Genomic DNA, 20558 nt, shown 5'->3' on the forward strand with positions numbered 1-20558 from the left:
ACCCCCAAATTATCCCTACAATGGTGGCTCAACGACTACGAGCGCAAGTTCAAGGAGATCGACCGCCAACTTGTCCGACTTCAGGTGAAAGGTCGGAAGTCCTCCAACGACTACGACTTCCATACTGCCCAACCTATCTCTTAGTATATCATGAACGAATCGATTCCATCTCGATTTAAAATATCGCAGATCGAGCCATACGACGGCTCCACCAATCCAATCGATCATTTGGAAAGCTATAAGACTCTCATGATGATCTAGGGGGCAATCGATGTCCTCTTATGCATTAGCCTTCCGGTGACTATTCGGAAGGCTGCTCGAGCCTGATATTCTGGACTTCAGTCGGAAAGCATTAACTCCTTCGAGCAGCTTGAGCATTCTTTTATGGTCCATTTCAGCACTAACCAAAAGGTGCCACGGACATCAGACAATCTCTTCTCCATTAAGCAAGGTGAGACAGAGACGTTGAGAGATTTTGTGGCTTGTTTCAATGTGACCACACTTGAGGTCAGGGACCTCAATAAAGATATGACCATATCGATCATGAAGAGGAGTCTGAGGAGATCCAGATTCATCTATTCTCTAGATAAGACTCTTCTCCAGACCTATACTGAGCTTTTGAAGCGCGTATACAAGTATATCTGTGTAGATAAGGGTACTTCTGACCAACGTCAAACAGAAAGAAAAGATCAGAAAAAAAAGCAGAAGAAAAGTGAAGCTCTAGCCGAATCAAGTTGGCCAACCACCAACAAACGAGCTTCACCTTGACGACGGAGTCCAAAGCCAAACAATTATGGCAGGTATGACTTATATACTCCTCTTTCTACTTTTCGTGCGTAGATTTTGATATAGATAGAAGGAGAGGAGTTTCTTCGACACTCCCTGTCAATAAAAGCACCATCGAGAAGTCGTGACAGAAAAAAGTACTGTCAGTTTCATCGTGATCACAGACATGATATCAAATAGTGCATCCAACTCAGGGACAAAATAGAGACCCTGATTCGACGAGGCTACCTCAAAAAATTTTGATGAGATCGTCCAACTCAACCTCCCACTGACCTACAATCTCAGCCACAAGCTGAGAAAACGATCAACAATCGACCAACGACGGGAGTCATCAATATGATTTCTGCATGACAGAAGGATTGAGGGGCAACTTCTGAAAAAGAGTCGGTGAAGAAACGACGATTTGATAATATAATTTTTTTTTCGAAAGATGATGTTCGGAGAATACAAACTCTCCATGATGATGCTATCGTTGTCTCGACGATGATAGCAAACTATGATGTAAAAAGAATTTTAGTTGATAATGGAAGCTCAACTGATGTTCTCTTTTATTCGATTTTTTTTCGAATGCGACTACCGACTGATTGATTCAAAAGAATCTAGACGTCATTAGTCAATTTTATTGGGGATGCAGTTACTGTGGAAAAAGAAATCACTCTCCCATAAACCACAGAAATAGATCCACAATAGAGTACTATTCTCTTGACATTCACAGTCGTCCGAGTTTCCTCGACTTATAATGTCATACTCGGACGACCTGAACTTAATGCCCTGAGAGTAGTAGTTTCAATATATCATTTGCTGGTCTGATTCTTAATAAAAAATAGAGTCAGAAAAATGCGTAGAGATCAACAGCTTGCTCGATACTGCTTTCTCATCTCCACATAAAATAATCAATCTGAAGATTCTTTATCCGTCAATAAATTAGACCAAAGAGAAAATGAAGAAAGAGATGAACCAGCCGAATAACTGATTTTTCATCCCACTAAAAGAAGAAGATCCAAAGAAGACAGTCCAAATTAGATCGTAGCTGTCTGATCCGGAATGACAACAACTGATAAATCTACTAAGAGCAAATACCAATATTTTTGCTTGATCGGCTACTGATATGCCAAATATTCCTTCAGAGATAATAACCCACCAGCTAACATTGATTCAAAAGTTAGGCTGATGAGACAAAAGAAAAGATCTTTTGCTCCTAAAAGGTAGAAGGTCATCGACAAAAAAGTCAACAAGCTTCTCGTGGTTGGCTTCATTAGAGAAGCTAATTATCCTGATTTGCTCGTCAATGTAGTGACGGTGAAAAAAACCAATGAAAAATAAAAAATCTGCATCGATTATACGAATCTAAATGAAGTTTGTTCAAAGGATAATTTTTCTTTGCCGAAGATCAACCAACTAGTTGATGTAACTTCAAGACACCAACTCTTAACCTTCATGGATGCCTTTGCAGGATATAATCAGATTCAGAGGGTGCCTGAAGACGAGAAGCACATAGCCTTCATAACCGATAAAGACATCTACTGTTATAAAGTAATACCGTTCGGTTTAAAGAACGTCGGAGCTACTTATCAATGGCTAGTCAATAAGCTATTCAAGGCACAAATCGGATGAAATATAGAAGTTTATGTGGATGATATGCTGGTGAAAAGCATCCAAACTTCTGATCATGTGCGAGATTTGGAAGAAGCCTTCGGCATACTTCGACGATATCGGATGAAATTGAATCCGATCAAGTGTACATTTGGAATAACTTCTGAAAATTTTTTAAAATTTTTTATGTCATAATAAAGAATTAAAGTCAATTTCGAGAAAATAAAGATTATCATCAATATGAAGCTTCCAAACTTCAAGAAAGAGATATAACAACTCAACGGAATGATCGCCACGCTTAGCCGATTTATTTCAAGATCGGTAGAAAGATGTTTGTCCTTTTTCAAGATCTTGAGACAAGCAAAAGATTTCTCATGGTCAGATGAGTACCGACAGTCCTTCAAAGATCTAAAAAGATATCTGGCATCTCCGTCGCTACTTACAAAATCAAAGGTGGGAGAAACTTTGTATCTCTATTTAGCAACTTCGACAGAGGCAATTAGTTCGGTACTCATCCAAGAGGATGAAAATCGAATTTAACGACCTATTTACTATACTAGCAAGGTGCTTCATAATACCAAAATAAATATTCAAAGTTGGAGAAGATGATCTATACTCTAATCATATCATCACAACAACTTCACCCATACTTCCAAGTGATCACTGTCGTAGGCGGTTAAGAATAAAAATCAACTCAAACTATATAGATAGGGTGAGTCAGGATCATTTTCACGAACATCTAGGATGATTATTTTTTTTATTGAAGAAGAAATAAAAAAAATTGATTGTAGAAGAATTAAAGAAAGAATAAAATAATAAAAATTTAATTATAAATATAAATTAATTTATGAAAAAAATAAGTCAGAGAGATAATTCAGAAATTTTGAATCTACCATGCAAATTAGATTTATTTTTTTTTATATTGTAATATTAATTCTTGTGATTGAGTATTAGTATAGCTTATCTCTAAGGGGTATAGACTGTATCAGTAGATCACGATTCATCCTATTAGAGTATAAACTATTTAAATTCAATTACAAGATATAAGATTTTAATCTAATATACCACGATCTATCTCTCCTAGGCATGTACCGTATCTAGAGATCACTGCACGTCAGTGGATGGTTTAGGCCGTGTAGGCTAGATTAATATCTTAAAAAAATAAAAAAATATGAAATAAAAATATAATTTTATTACATAAAAATTAAATATAAAAAAAATAAAAATCTATTTACAGGCTTTATCATATTTTCGAGTTGAAGAGATTTAGCCATGTATCAAGATCTCTAACTTCATATTCATCCTTTCTCTTGGATCCTTAAACCTCTCTTATTTTTTCTCTAATTTTTTCTTATTTTTTCACTAATTTTTTCTTCTCTCTACTCTTATTCCCGGACTTCCTATTTATAGATAAATTTTTTATCTTTTTTTGATAGCAAAAGGAGTCTCAAAACCCTTAAAAATTGTATAATACCCGTAACATTAATTTTTGATTGTCGGATCTTCATTGGACTGCCCAGATCAGTCCAAAACATGTTGATCAAGTCCTTACGATCGAGAACAATTCTGGCCGTCGGATCATGCATCGGATGGAATCTAGAGCGTTAATCAGTGCTTAACTCTTCCTATTCAAAGTCGGGAATAACTGCAGCCGTCGAATCAAGCTTCAGATCGAATTTTTGTTGCTAATAAGATAATTAACGATGAAATATTTTATTTTCATCATAAATAATTTTTTAAAAAATGAGGATAATTTTTTTTTGACAAGAATTATTAGCGAGGAAAATTATTTTTTTGTCACTAATAACATAGTTAACGACAAAAAAAATTTTTTGTCGTAAATAATTTTTTTGGTGGAAAAATTTTTTAGCGAAAAATTTTTTTAGAAAAAAATGAGAAATTTTTTTTTTGATAGAAATTAGTAGTGATGAAAATTTTTTTCCATTGTTAATAACGTTATTAACGATGAAATTTTTTTCGTCGCAAATATTTTTTTTTGTGATAAAATTTTTTTATCGAAGAAATTTTTTTTTGAATTATTAGTGATAAAAATTAATTTCTATCGCTAATAATATGATTAGTAACAAAAAATTACATCGCTAATACTCCTGCTTTCAATCAACGTCAAATCGATATCTTTTCGTGTGAAACCGCATGAAACCCTTATCCCCCCCTCTCTTCTTTCCCTGATCTCTCTCCCTCTCCTTGAGCTCTCCTCTCTCCATGCTCTCCCCTCCGTCTCTTCTTGCCTGCGAGCCCCTCTCTACCGTCGCCGTCCGCCATCCACTGTCTACTGACCGCGCCGCCCATCGTCCACCGTCTGTCGGAGGTAAGGTTTTCAACCCTTTTTTTTTGTGTCGATCGAGCCACTGGGGGGCGGAGCCATCCACAGGGGGGTGCCATGGGCCGCTGACGGTGCCATGGGGCTGAGGAGGAGTCGGCCGGCGAGGAGGGGGCGGGATCCAAACGGGGGCGGGACGGGATGGGGCTAGAGGGGGGGATGGGGCCAGAGAGGGGGTGGCCGATGGCGACAGAGATGAGGTCGGGGAGGGGGTCGGCCGACAGGGAGGTTGTCAGCTGGTAGGGGGGTCTGGAGCATAGGCACGCATGATGGGGTGGGGGGCGGGATGGGACCGGGGGGGAGGGGGCGGCTGGCGGCGACGTAGATGGGACCGGGGAGGCTGTCGCTAGCGAAGATGGGGCCGGGGAGGGGGCGGTCGGTGGTCGGGGGAGACGAGGTCGAGGAGGGGGTGGCGGCGGTGGCGGGGAGGAGTTTGCACGATGGGGAGGAAGAGAAGAGAGAAAGGAGGGGGAAAAAGAAAAAAAGAAAAAAATAGAAAAAAATAGAAAAAAAATAATAAAAAATAAAAAAATATTAATCAAAAATTTTATTATTTGATTAATAAAATTAAAATCTGAATCATGATCCGAATTGGATCGAGGTCAGGATCCGGATCGAGATCTCAATTCAGATTGGAATCCAGATCGGGATCTGATCCGGGTGGTGCAAGGTCTGTAATAGTGCCAGTATCTGGGAGCGGGGGCCGTGGGAGGTCGAGTCTGGATGGTGCAGGGTGTGTGACAGCACCGACATCGACACCATGGGAGCAGAGGTCGTAGGGGCCGAGTTTGGACGGTACGGGGTGTGTGACGGTGCCGGCATCGTGGGAGTAGGTGCCATGGGAGGCCGAGTCTGAAGTTCATTCAGAAAAAAAATTATTTAGAAAAAAAATATTTTTAGGTAAAAAATATTTTAAAAAAAAATAAAAAATTATAAAACAAAATTTAGATAAAAAATATTTTAAAAAAAATAAAAAATCATCGAGTCCTCAGAATTAGATTTTGTGTTATTACTTTCTGTTAATATTATTTTGCATACTCAACTACTTATAGTTTATTTTATATTTGTTGCATAAATTTATTTTATATTTATTGCATGCTCAACTACTTATAGTTTTCATTATTATTATTTAATATTATATTCATTTATATGTCAAAAATTGTAAGTATGGCACCAGGAGACAGATGACGATATTTGTATTCGCTATCTACCTCAGAGGCTGAGGCACCTTCACTGATTTCTACTGCCGCACCAGTTTTGTCATCAGAAGATCCTACACTAGCAGGTCCCAGTGAGACAGGTTCGAGTGAGGCAAGTCTGAGTGGTATTATTACTCTTTTTATATAATAAAATTTAATTTTTTTTATTTGGATAGCTATCATATTAATGATTTATTTATTATTGTTTCAAATCAGTCTCCACCAGTAGTGAGGCGAGGGTGAGGTGAAGCAAAAATTCAGTGCAAGGGCAAAATGATAATTTTAAAACTTTTTCAAAATTACTATTTTACAGTAAAATTATTAATTAATCTCATTAATTAATACTAATTAACCCTACACTAGGATCTAAATATGATACAACAGCATGTATTTAAATTTGAAATTCAAATTTGAAACAGTAAACTTTTTACTGTACTGTGTTCAAAACACATCACCTTTTGCGGGTAGTCGATCACCGCAATCTGATCACCGTCAGGGGGCTTTGATCATCACATCATAGCCACACAAGTGTCTGACCTCTGCGGATCGTCCATACGAAGCTCCCATCTGATCAGCTCCTCATGAATGCTAGTTCGTGATTTCACCCTTTTGATAGCTGATGTTGATCGAACTCCTTCGATCGATGTGTGCCGACTCCTCGGATGCTCCAGATCGTCTGCACGGTTGGTTGAGAGGCTGATGGATCTCTTCCTGAAATTTGATGGACTCACGACACTCATGGCACACCAATCTCACTTCCCGAATCCTAGGTAGAAACCCTAGGGTACACACCAAAAATCCTGCGCCCACTTCTCTCTCCTTTTTCTCTCCTCTCGATAAATTTTGAACACTTCAAAATTTTTTTAGAACCTCCCCATGCCCCTTATCTCTTCTTTCTTTCTCTGCCCATGCCCCCTCCCTTTCTCATTTTATAAAACATCGCAAGAGATGTTAAAAGCGTATGAGTGGATAAGAAGAGGTGGTTGCTCACTTAAATTCAAATCAAATTTGAATTCAAGTGTAAACCAATCTTATCCTCATCCATTTGTGCGAGAAAGAAGAGATGGCGTGGCCTTCTTTTTTTCCTTTTTGTGCATGGAGACTTTCACGAGAAACCATTTCTCGTGTGGAATATGGGGCACACAAAAGAGGATAAGCTGGAGCATGGTTATTTGGTTATCCATTCAAATTCAAAACCCCTTTGAATTTGGATGGGTAACAAACCAAGTTAATCCAAATAATTGACGCACAAAAATATGGGCATGAGAGAGCTTTGCGTGGGAGAAAATTTCTTCTTGTGAATTCAAATGGACGCAAGAAAGTTGGGTGGCGCAGGGAATTTAAAACAAGGTGGTTTGATTCAAATTGAGCCAACCTAATTAAAATAGGTTAAGCACAATTAGACCAGATTAAATCCAACACAATTAGGCTTAATTAGGCTCAATAAAATCCTAATCAAATCAGAAAATAACTAAGCCTAACCCCTGATCAAATCAGAGACTAAACCACCTTAGCGATTAGATCAACACTTAACCTAATCGGGTCAATCCAAACTGAATCCAATTCAATTGGACTTGATCTAAAAATAATTACTCAATCAAATTGAGTTAATTAGCGATCAAATCACTAATTAAATCTCTCATAAATATTGAGTCCAAATCCGATGGGCAATTAGGCATCAGAGACCATCGATATGAAACCCTGATCAAAGAGTTCAAATTTCAAATTCAAAATTTGAAATTCAAAATTTTGACTCCGGTACCCAAAATGTGTGGAACTCATGATCAGAGAATCCTAATTCTCAATCATAGAGTCCTAGATACATAAGACTCATAATCAGCCATCAGATCAGAAAGAACCTCTAATGTGTGTGACCCCGCAGGTTCGAACCTAAGCCGGTAGCACAGGAACCAATTCCTGTACTAATCGAAGTGACCATCTAGCAATGGTACCCGACGATCGGATAGATCGAATAGTCACAATCACAACATTCAGAACCTACGTGAATATGGTTACCGTATAATTCATCTCTTTTGACCCCTGTGTTTAGGACGACTCAGGGTGAAACTGTCAACCCTGATGAGATCATCCGAATCGTGCTCAACTCAATTAGTCCTGTGACTCCTCACTAGGACTATCCTGGCCAAGGTTTTGCTAAATTGAAACACGACTGTACACAGCTCCTAAACTGGAGTGGTCAATCCCATCTTGACACACGCACCGACAAGTCAAGTACTTGACTACACCCAGCAGCCTTCCGTCACTGAATTAGAAATTCAGGTAGTCCAGTGCCTAAGTGCAGTGAGTTGCTTGCAAGTCACCGTGGCGGTCTCAGGTCAGAGGGACATTTATACCCATATCCCATCGGAGCAAATCTTGACGCAGAAATAGCTCCGGAGTCGGTCACGTTCAGTGCAGATGTACCATTACATCTCACCTGTATGCCATACCAATGTCTCCACACTCCTTGGTTATGAGGACAACCAACCCATATGGCACACAACGACCTATGCTCGATAAATATTGTCGTCCTTGGTAACAACGTATCATTTGGTCGCGAACAGGTTTAAGGACTAAGCGACAAATCCTCCTTTGTCGAGTCTAAATAGTCCTAAGGACTTCACCACAACACAGGAGTTCATTAGAAGATGAAATATTTGTGATGAAAAAATATTAAAATAACTTTTATTTATTTATAATTCATGTACTAATACAAAAGGAGCACAACCGTCAATAGGCTGACGATTGGCTTTGGGACACTATTCCCAATATGAGGTCCATTGAATAACCTCGCTCTACAGTGTTAGAGATGCAAGCATTCGGGATAGCATCTCCATATCGAGATACCATCCACCTACACCAGGCCCATTAGGGGATGGTGTGAGCTGTGGCAGACCGAGCTGGATATCATATGCCCCCGTGATGCTTTTCGATTGGCATCACATTGTATCGGCTCAGAGAGAGATTTTCTACACCCACTTACAGGTAAAATAAATTATACTGTGAATATTTAATTAGTATAATATTCTTCTAATATTTGTTATTGACAGGATATTTTTGATATTATTGATTTTGAGGAAGATCATGTGCGGCGAGCCATAGACGCTCATTTATCTTTGCATTTCAAGAATTATCGCCACCGCATCCATCAGCATTGGTACCATATAATGCAGGATCATGGGGAGGAGGCAGTGTGGCAACGGCCCTATGACAGCATCACTATGGATGATTGGAATGTCATATGCCGGCATTACAAGGATCCGACATATCAGGTTACACATCTAATTTTTTTTAGTTTAATTATTGAATCATTTATTCTTAAATTAAATATGTTATCTACTAATTTGACTAGTAACTATACAGAGAAGATGTGTCCAAAACATCGCAAATCGGGCAAGACAGATCGTACCGTATTATGGAGGTTCGAGGTCGTTCGCTTGTCACATGGAGCAAATGGTAAGTAATTTTTAATTAGTATATAATCTCTAGTTATTTAAAAATTTTTAATTAATTATTCTCAAACTACAGAGAGATACTAAGAGTGGCGAGCTTCCTGGTAGGATCGATATCTACCAGTGGATCCACCAACGACGGTTAGGAGAGTGGACGATGGAGAGCCAGGAGCTCTTTATAAGTTTTTTTAATTATTTTTTTATTTACAGTCTGATTTTTATTATAAAATTAAAATAGCTATAACTTTAATTTTCAAGACTGTATGACAGACATGAGATCCCAACCTATCCCTGAGGGCTCGATCTCACCCACAGATAACGAGATCTGTGATTAGGTGCTTGGTACGAGATCCTGTTATGTTAGAAATCTAGGATATGGGATCACTACTCTCTCATCCACACGCTCGTCTAGGGCTGACATTTATGTTACCTGCGATGCTCGACTGATGGAGGTATAGAGGCAGGCTACTAAGGATCGATAGTGAGCTCATGAGTTGGCTGCACGCATCGACGAGCATCAGCAACTCCAAATCTAGATGATGGAGCAGATGACGCTGATGGAACAGACGATACAGCAGATAAGGCAGCAGCAGATCGGTCCGAGCTTTTTCGAGCGCTTTTCTTTTCCAGCTCGTTCTCCTTCTACAGATGCCGACACTTGACGGCCTCTATATGTAGTTTTTTTATTTTTATTTTAAATCTCTTATAATTTTAATTTAATATAATAAAATAATAAAATTTATTTATAAATTTTTTATATAAATTTTTTATTTTTAATTTATAAAAAAATATTATAAATATAAATTAAAAATATATATTCATAAATTATTTTTTAAAAAAATATTTATAAATTATTAGTGATGAAATTATTTTCGATGAAATATTGATCATAAAAAAAAATTTACTACGATGAATAATTGGTCGTAAATAAAATTTTTAATAAATTTAAAAAAAATTAAAATTTTATATTAAATTAGTAGTAACAAAACTATTTTCGTCACTAATAAGCACATTTGCAATAAAATTTTTTTATCATTAATATTTTTATAAATTTAATTTTTATAAATATTTTTAATTAAATTAATAGTGACAAAAATTTTTATCATAAAAAATCTTATTTATGATGAAAATTTTTCATCGTTAAAAATTTAATTTTCATAAAAATTTTTAATTAAATTAATAACGATAAAAATATTTTCACTGCTATTAATTTATTATTTATTAGCGATGTTAAATTTTATCGTAAATATTTTTTTTATGACTAAAATTTTTCATCGTAAATAGTTTTTGAAAAAATAAATTTTTTTAATGATGAAAATTTTTTATCACAAATAAATGATTATTTGTGATGAAAATTTTTTTTCATCATAAAATATTATCGACGACATGAATTTTAGTGATGAAATATTAACGATGAAAATTTTATCGCTAATAACTATTAGCGACGAAAATAGGTTATTAGCGATGAAAAATTTTTATTTCTAATAACCTATTTTATTGTAGTGTGGGCTTCTTGTTGTGGTCCTTGATTGTTCTAAGTTTTAGGATTAGCCTCGGGTTGATTCGGTAGTTTATTTTTTTCTCTTTCACTCACAGCCATGGCTAATTGACCTAACTGCATCTCTAAACAGACAATAGCTTGGGTGTTGGAAGTTAAAAGCTGGCCCGTGATTTGTATGAAGTTATTTAGTATAGTGTTGGTGTTAGCAGTCGATTTCGCTAGGATTCTAGACTCTTTTCTAGCAAGTTAAACCTTTGATCATTATTAAAACCTGATGGATTATTTGATGATTAAGTGAATCTGGGGTTGGACTGAGTGAAGGCAGATCTATTTGAGTTTGACCCTTATGACCAAGAAAAATTAGGATGATTCCTCCATCCTGGATTGTACGTTGGTGCATGGGGTCATTTATGGGTCTTTGATAGGCTGTGCTCACCTGTGCTACTTCGTTCTCGATTGAACCCATTAAGAAAGGACATCCTTCCATTATGTAGTCTGTGGCATTACACCCATTGCAAGTGGATGTTGCAACTTGGTTCACTTGGGTGTGTTTCTTGAGTTCTAGGGCCTCTATCCTACAGATCAAAGATGCAAATTTAGCCTCTTCAGCTAGAAAAGGTTGAACTTGATATACACCTCCTCTTGAAGGTGTGAGTCTATCGGGTTCCCTAGTAATCTCCCATTGTAGGTTCTTTTTTGCTAGGTCCTCTAGAAATTGCCAGACTTCTATAGGCTCTTTATTCATGAATTGACCCTGACACATTGATTCTAACATGGTTCTAGAGTTTGGGTCTAGTCCTTCATAAATGATTTGGCACAGCCTCCAAGTTTCTATTCCATGGTATGGGTATTGACTTAAAAGGTTCTTAAAACGATCAAAGTACTTCCAAAAAAACTCACCGGGTAATTGATAAAATTGATTAATTTCATTCCTAAATTTGGCAGTCTTATGGTGTGAAAAAAAAATTTTCAAGAACACTTTAACAAAACCCTCCCATGATGCTATGGATTGGTTAAGAAAACTGTATAACTACTTTTTGGCACTATCCTTGAGGGCAAAGTTGATCAACCTAAGTTTTACAGCATCCTCAGTGAGTTGTTGGAGCCGCATCGTAGTGCATACTTCCTCAAATTTTCTTATAAAAATGTATGCATCCTCGATTCTAATGAATTTGAGAAGTATATTTATGATCTGAGGTTTAATTTCAAAATTGACATCAGTTTGTGGCAATCGGATATATAAGGGTTGGGCTAACCCAACTGGGTAGCAAAGGTCTTTCAGTACTCGAGATTCATGTTCGGATTTACCCATGGGGGGCTTAAGGTCTACTGGATCGATGTAAAGTTTGGATCTATTCTCACTAATCGATTAGATATCTTTGTCCAAAAAAAAATTTGAGAATTTTTAGTTATTTTTATAATTTTTTTTAAAGAGAAGAGGAAAGAGAGATAGATAAGAAGAGAATTCTAAAAATGAGAGCTTAAGGAGTCCTAAATCTAGAGATGATAGAGAAGAGTATTTTAATTAGGATTAATATTTATAGGTTAGTAATCAAGTTGTGCAGTCAATCCTAGCTAAGGATAACCCTAAATCTAGACAGCTCCTAACTGTCAAAATTGTCTTTGAGCACTCTGGATAAAAGACTAGCCACTCAACTGGCCAGATAAGTGTAAGATTGGTGGGGGTCCCTCCGTTGCTTTCCATAAATACCAACTGAGTTGGTCAGGTAAGCGAATAGAACCAATTAAATAATCATCTTCTTTCAGGACGTAGTCTTTGAACCACTTTCTTAGACACCAGTCAAACTGACTAACCCTAACCCGATCCAACTCTTAGGATCTCTTGTCCTATTGAACTCGAGAGTCCTTAGGGGCCAACGTCTAATCGATTTTAAGTTAAAGTTTAGGTCAATGCAGTATGCAGTATGATGGTTTGTGAGCCAAGGAAAGGTGATGAAAACTCCACCTTATCTTGTTTAGGATTTGTGTCCTTAAGATATTTTATGGACTTATGCAATGCAAGAAGAAAAGGTGGCCAGATTTGGTAATTAGTCGAGAGTAAATTGATTTATTTCAGTTTTTAGGTTTTGTAATTAAGTATCTAATTCTCTAAGTAGATTATGAGGTGTCAATGTAGAGATTTTTTTTTTTGGAAGAAAGTAAGTTTGACTAAGGAACTAAGCAAGTTAGAAAGCAAATAAAAAGAAACTAAGAATAAGACTGAAAAAAAAATTTAATAAAAAAATAATCATGCTTAGATCCTCGACAACGGTATCAAAATTTGATCACTGTCATAGATGGTCAAGAATAAAAATCAACTCAAACTATATAGATAGGATGACTCGGGATCATTTCCACGGAGATCTAGAGCGATTGTTTTTTTATTGAAGAAGAAATAAAAGAGAATTGATTATAGAAGAATTAAAGAAAGAATAAAATAGTAAGAATCAATTATAAATATAAATTAATTTATGAAAGAAAATAAGTCAGAGAGATAACTCAAGAATTCTGAATCCATCATGCAAATTAGATTTATTTTTTTTTATATTGCAATATTAATTCTTATGATTAGGGTATTAATATAGCTTATCTTTAAGGGGTACGGACTGTATCAGTAGATCACGGCTCGTCCTATTAGAGTATAATCTATCTAAATTCAATTACAAGATATAAGATTGGAATCTAACATACCACGATCTATCTCTCTTAGGCACATACCATATCCAAGGATCACGGCACGTCAGTGGATGGTTTAGGCCGTGTAGACTAGATCAATACCTTAAAAAAATAAAAAATATGAAATAAAAGAATAATTTTATTATATAAAAATTAAAATATAAGAAAAAAAATAAAAATCTATTTACAGGCTTCATCGTATTCCCGGGTTGAAGGGATTTAGCCATGCATCAAGATCTCTAGCTCCATATTCATCCTTTCTCTTGGATCCCTAAACCTCTTTTATTTTTTTCTCTAATTTTTTTTCGCTTTTTCACTAATTTTTTCTCCTCTCTACTCTTATTCTCGAACCTCCTATTTATAGATAAATTTTTTACCTTTTTCTGATAGCAAAAGGAGTCCCAAAATCCTTAGAAATTGCATAATATCCGGAACATTAATTTCTCGTCGTTGGATCTTCATTGGACCGCCTAGATCAGTCCAAAACATGTTGATCAAGTCCTTCTTACGATCGAGAATAATTCTGACCGTCGGATCAAGCATCGAATGGAATCTGGAGCGTTGATCAGTGCTTAACTCTTCCTATTCAAAGTCGGGAATAACTGCAGCCGTCGGATCAAGCTTTAGATAAAGTTTTGGTCGTCGGATCGCGCACTGGATTTTCTTCTTCACTTAGTTTTCAGCTGGCAATCGACAGCAACCATTGGATCTTGATTCAAATCAATTTGGACCATCAGATCGCGCATTTGTAGTGGGCCACCACTGCTGGATATGGTAAGATGCAATCTCGACCGTCTAAGCTGGTATTCGGAGCGATATCAATCGTTCGATCGTGCAAAAATGAGTCGCCCATCGTAGATCATGCCAAATGCCATGAAACACTCCCGTGGACCGCACCACCAAATCTGTAGACCGAGCGGCTGATCTACCGTGCACTGAAGATAATTTTTAATATTTTTTAGGATATTTTGACATGATTTTTTCTCTGATTTTTGCTTGAAAAATTAGAAAAAAATATGTATTAAATTTTTTAATAATTTTTTATTATTTTGATACTTAAATTATTCAATTAAATCAATATCTATTTTTCATAAATATATTTTATTTTTATTTTTTTTAAATTATCTATTTATGTAAGAAAATCTAATTTATTTATGAAATTAGATTTTTTAGAAGATTTTAGCACCATAAAATATCAAAAATACCTATAATAAATACAAAAATAGGTCACTTATTACCAAGCATATCTCATCATCGTTTTGACAAATCAGCCATTGAAGATGATTTTATACCGACCTGATACTTCAGGATGAATGATGAAGTGGATAATAAAACTCAGTGAGTTTGATATTCAATATCATCCACATCTATCGATGAAGACATAAATTTTGATCGATTTCATCATCGAATGTACCATATCTGACAATAATCCTGAAGATGAATCCAACAATAAAATAAAGCAAGTTGAAACTGAAGGGAAAAACCGTCTTTTTTCTGTGTAGGATCTTCCAGATTTCACCAAATCTGGGATGGAATAAATTTTATATTTTTATCCTATGCTATTTCAGATCTAATCTCTATTAGATTTAATTTTATTATCTAATATTTAAAATCTAAAATTAAATCTAAAAGTATGAGAAATATAGACATACCTTAAGGGTAATCCAATTACCCTATAGATGATCGCAGCACTACCTGAGGTTCTGATGTAGCCACGCAAGCGCCTGGCCTATACCAGTATCCACTCAGGTAGGATTTGGAATGTCTTCTCCTCATGATTCTACGCTCCAAAAATCAGATCAATATCTGATTTGGAAGTACTTCAGAACTCCTTCTGAAGTTGGAGCAGTAGCCTGTCGAAGATGTCTTGCAGCCTTCTGTTCCAGGCATCACCACGCCTTGTACCTTTGCCAGATGAACGTCCAACTTCTTGGATGTGAAGAGGGGAGAAAAGAGAACAGGGAGGACATGGAGAAGAGAGGAGGGGATGGCAGCTAATAGGTTTTTTGCATAAAATAAGTTCTCTCTCGAAATCCTAGGTGCAGCAGGGTTTATATAATTCCTGTATGCTGCGCAGTGCCACATCATTCGACCAATCAAAAAATTCTAATAAATTCTGAAAAAATTTTGATTGGTGGAGTGATGTTATCTGATCATATCAAATAAGAACCCCACCTTATCTCCAAAAAGTGGCACCAACATTGGATAAGCACAAATAGAGTGGCGCTAAAGAGTCCAAGTTTATCTAGACTCTTTGGTTCTTATCCATTTGGGGCGCCTACTTAAATCCAATTGGGCTCACACCATAATCTGATTATGGCACCCAATTTGATTAGGTTTAGGTATGTGGACACTCCACAAAAATCCTCCAATAAGTCCTCTTCAGTTTAAGACCCATATGTCAACTTTTGACAGATGTCCTAAAATGAAATTGGCAGGTGCTAGAAATTAACAGGTGTTGTCTTAAATTCATCTCATGAATTAAGACAAGCCTTTTCTGAGCTGGACAAGTTTCAATTAGACTGAGAGAAACCTTTTTAAGATTCTCTGGATGAGCCAGATCACATTTGGCTCAGTAGAGACAGAAAAGATTACACGAGGAGAAAGTTAGGCTCAATCGAGTGCTAGCACGATTTTCTTGAACCTAATTGGATCTTATCCAAATCAATTGGGGTAGCCCAATTGATGACATCCAGACCCTAACCCTTGTTTGTGTGATCCAGTTAGGTTCAATTCTGTATGGTAATGAGACATGTCGTGATCTCATCATCAACATCATCAAAACTCCTTTCGATTGACCAGAACTCTTCTAATTCAGACAATTAGAATGATCGATCATCAAAATCATTCTAATTGCTCCCAAAATCTATCAGTGACACCTAGCAGTATATGGTGGCAACCCATCAGAACTGAAGACGAACCTCTTGGTGCAGCTACCTGTGAGATTGAGTTCCTCTATCATGAGTCCAGACTGAATTAGGGTTAAGGTGAACTCGTCAAACCCAACATCAGTCATATGAATCAATCGATCGATCCGAGTCCGATGTGAAACCCCAATGAAAAATTCTTTTCCATTATTTTACTCTGCCATGACCATGGGCTTAAGGACTCGATCTTTCGATCATCATAGGACTACTCCTCACATCTACCGAGGTTGATAGATCCCATCTTGGTGCGATCTGGTTCCTACAATGGATATGCTACAGCCAACATACACCTCAGGGTTCCGAATGGCTAGGAGATCGAGTTATAGTATAGTCAAAAAATAACACACTCAAGGTGAATCGTCGATGCATCTCAGGTCAAAGAACTAGACACACAACTGCAGCATCGAGCTAGTCATCGACGAGAAGGTAGACTTCCTTATGACTGCTCGAGGTGGTCACGCTCAGTACTCTCGTTCTCAATGAATACCTATACTCTCGCTCCGGTGTCTCCACACTGTAGACTCAAGACTCATCTACCCTAAGGAAGCGATCGTACACCAACCTTCCAGATCGATTACCATCCTCGTGATGATCCTATGGTCAGGAGCAGTTTATGAGTTAGTTATGTAAATTCATGCCTTAAATTTTCAACTCTTGAAAAATGAATTAACATTCTCACTAACTCAAAGGATGTATCACAGACACAATGTACATAATGTGATAGAAGAATAACCCTTTTATTCATTTATAGTCAAAATTATAATTTTGCCCTTAGATTTGTACAGGAATGTGTCAGCCGATCTGGCATCTAGGGCACACATCTAACAAACTCCCACTTGACCTAATATCAATTGGCTACATATCTAAGTCTCATCTTCTCAAGGTGGGCTTCGATCTTCTGTTGGCCCAATGGCTTAGTCAGCGGGTCTGTCACATTATCTGTGGAGTCGACTCTCTTGACCTCGACATAATCTTTTTCAAGGTAATCACGGATCAGATGGAATCGCTGCTCGATGTGCTTGGACTTTTGGTGAGACCTTGGCTCCTTAGCTAGGGCTATGGCGCCATTATTGTCGCAGTAAAGAGGTATGGCATCCGATGACATCACTCCAAGCTCTGTGGCAAATTTTTTGTACCAGAATACCTCCTTTGCAGCTTTTGATGCAGCAATATACTCTGCCTCCAAGGTGGAATCTGCAATCACCATCTGCTTAGAACTCTTCCAGCTGACTGCACCACCATTGCAAATGAATAGACTTTCAGATGTCGACTTTCGATCATCTATATCAGACATAAAGTCTGAGTCTGTAAATTTCTGAATCTGGAGTTCTCCATTCCTAAAGACTAGAAACATATCCTTAGTCCTTCTCAAGTACTTAAGGATACATTTCACAGAAGTCCGGTACTCTTCACTTGGATTCGACTGATATCTGTTTGTGACACTCACAGCATGGGCTATATCAGGTCGTGTACATAGTATGGCATACATGAGGCTCCCTATTGCCGAAGCATAAGGGATCTTGCTCATGCGTTCAATCTCCTCAGGTGTGCTAGGGCACATCTTCTTGGAGAGATGAATGCCATGTCTAAAAGACAATAAACCTCTTTTGGAGTTTTCCATGCTAAACCTCTTTAGCACCTTCTTTATGTACATCTTCTGTGAAAGTCCTAGCATCCTATTTGGTCTATCTCTATAGACCTTAATACCCAGTATAAAGGATGCCTCTTCTAGATCTTTCATAGAGAACTCCTTAGACAACCATACTTTGACTGAGGTCAACAAGGGAATGTCACTCCCAATTAGGAGGATGTCATCCACGTACAATACGAGGAAGACAACTGCGCTCCCACTGACCTTTTTGAACACACATGGTTCTTCTTCGTTCTTGATGAAACCAAACGTTTTGATCACATCATTGAAACGAGTATTCCAACTCTGAGATGCTTGCTTAAGTCCATAAATGGACCTTTGCAGTTTGCAGACCTTGTGAACATCATCACTGGATGTGAAACCAAGCGGCTGTTCCATATAGATATCTTCCTCAAGATATCCATTTAAGAACGCCATTTTCACGTCCATCTGCCATATTTCATAATCGAAATAGGCTGCAACAGCAAGCAATGTGTAGATAGATTTTAGCATGGCTACGGGCGAGAAGGTATCCTGATAGTCAATGCCTTCGTGCTGACTATAACCTTTCACTATGAGCCTAGCCTTGAATGTCTCTACATTCCCATCTGCACCTATCTTTCTCTTGAAGATCCATTTACACCCAATAGGTACAATACCTTTAGGTGGATCTACCAAGGTCCAGACTTGGTTTGAGTGCATCGAGTCAATTTCTGATCTCATTGCCTCTAACCATTTCTTGGAGTCGATATCTGATATCGCCTCATCATAGGTCTTGGGATCATCACCATGAACCCCATTTTTCGTGAGGAATATTTCCTCTACATTCTCTTGTATGGTACCTAAGTACCTTTCAGGAGGATGAAAAACCCTAGTCGATCTACGAGGTGGAAGAGGTTGTGTTAGGACTGGTTCTGATTGATTAGGTTCCTCAGGTTCTTTAGCTTGTTGCTTTTGGGAGACATTCTCCTTGAGCTTAATTATTCTTCCGATGCCACCATCTTGAATAAACTATTTTTCAAAAAAAATAGCATTTCGACTCACAATCACATTGTGGTTTTTCAGAATATAAAAATAATATCCTAATAACTCTTTAGGATATCCTATGAACCGAGCTCTAAAAGATCTGAACTCTAACTTGTCCGTCTGTTGTCTCTTGACATGAGCCGGACAATCCCAAATTCTGAGATGATTCAGACTTGGCTTCTTACCATGCCATATCTCATACGGTGTGGTAGGAATAATTTTAGAAGAAATTCTATTCAATACATAAATTGCTGTCATGAGATAATGTCCCCAAAAAAATTCTGAGAGGTCTGTGAAGCTCATCATGGAACGGACCATATCTAATAGGGTCCGATTTCTCTGTTCTGAAACTTCGTTGAGTTGAGGCATTCCAAGTGGAGTCCATTGAGAGACTATACCATTGTCCTTAAGATAGTCTAGGAATTCCTGACTAAGGTATTCACCTCCTCGATCTGATCAAAGAACCTTAATGGGCTTTCCTATTTATTTTTCTACCTCATGTCTGAATTCTTTGAACCTTTCAAAGGCTTCAGACTTGTGTTTCATTAGAAACACATACCCGTACCTAGATATATCATCGGTAAAGGTAATGAAGTAGACAAAGTTGCCTCTAGCCGGCACATCAAATGGGCCGCACACATCCATATGTACTAGGGCAAGTAGGTCTGTGGCCCTTTCCCCATGTCCCACAAAAGGAAGCTTGGTCATTTTGCCTTGAAGGCATGATTCACAAACTGGATATGACTCGAAAGTCAACGGACTCAGTAGCCCGAATTTCTTCAATTTGTTAACCCTGTCTTCTGCTATATGACCTAGCCTTAGGTACCACAGATACTTATCATTTAGACTATCTCTAGGCCTTTTAATTCCTATGGCATTCACATTTGGCTCAATATTAAAAACAGATACATCAACATGTAACTGATAGAGATCATTAATAACAAAACTATTTGCAACTTTATTATTTTCATAAAATATGTTACAATGGTCCTTATGAAAGCTAATCACATAGCCTTCTTGTGCTAAACATGAAACAGAAATTAAATTCCTACTTGCTGCAGGCACATAATAACAGTCTCTTAAAACTAAATCTAATCCTAACGGTAATCGCAGAGGATAGGTTCCTACGGCCACAGCAGCAACTCTTACTCCATTCCCGACACGTAGGATCATCTCCCCATCCCTCAGCCTTCTGCTCTCCTCAAGACCCTGCATAGAAGTGCACAAATGAGCACTAGAACCAGAGTCAAGCACCCAACTGGATGCAGAAGAAACCGTAAGATTAGATTCGATAATGAGCATACTTCCAGAAGGACCATCCTTCTTGTTCTTCAGGGTGGCCACGTACTGAGGACAGTTTCGCTTCCAATGGCCTTCTGACTGACAGTGGAAACACTTTCCTTTTTCAGAAGCCTTCTTCTTCGGTC

The sequence above is a fragment of the Elaeis guineensis genome, chromosome 14 (genome assembly GCF_000442705.2).
Source record: "Elaeis guineensis isolate ETL-2024a chromosome 14, EG11, whole genome shotgun sequence".
Taxonomy (NCBI): Eukaryota; Viridiplantae; Streptophyta; class Magnoliopsida; order Arecales; family Arecaceae; genus Elaeis; species Elaeis guineensis.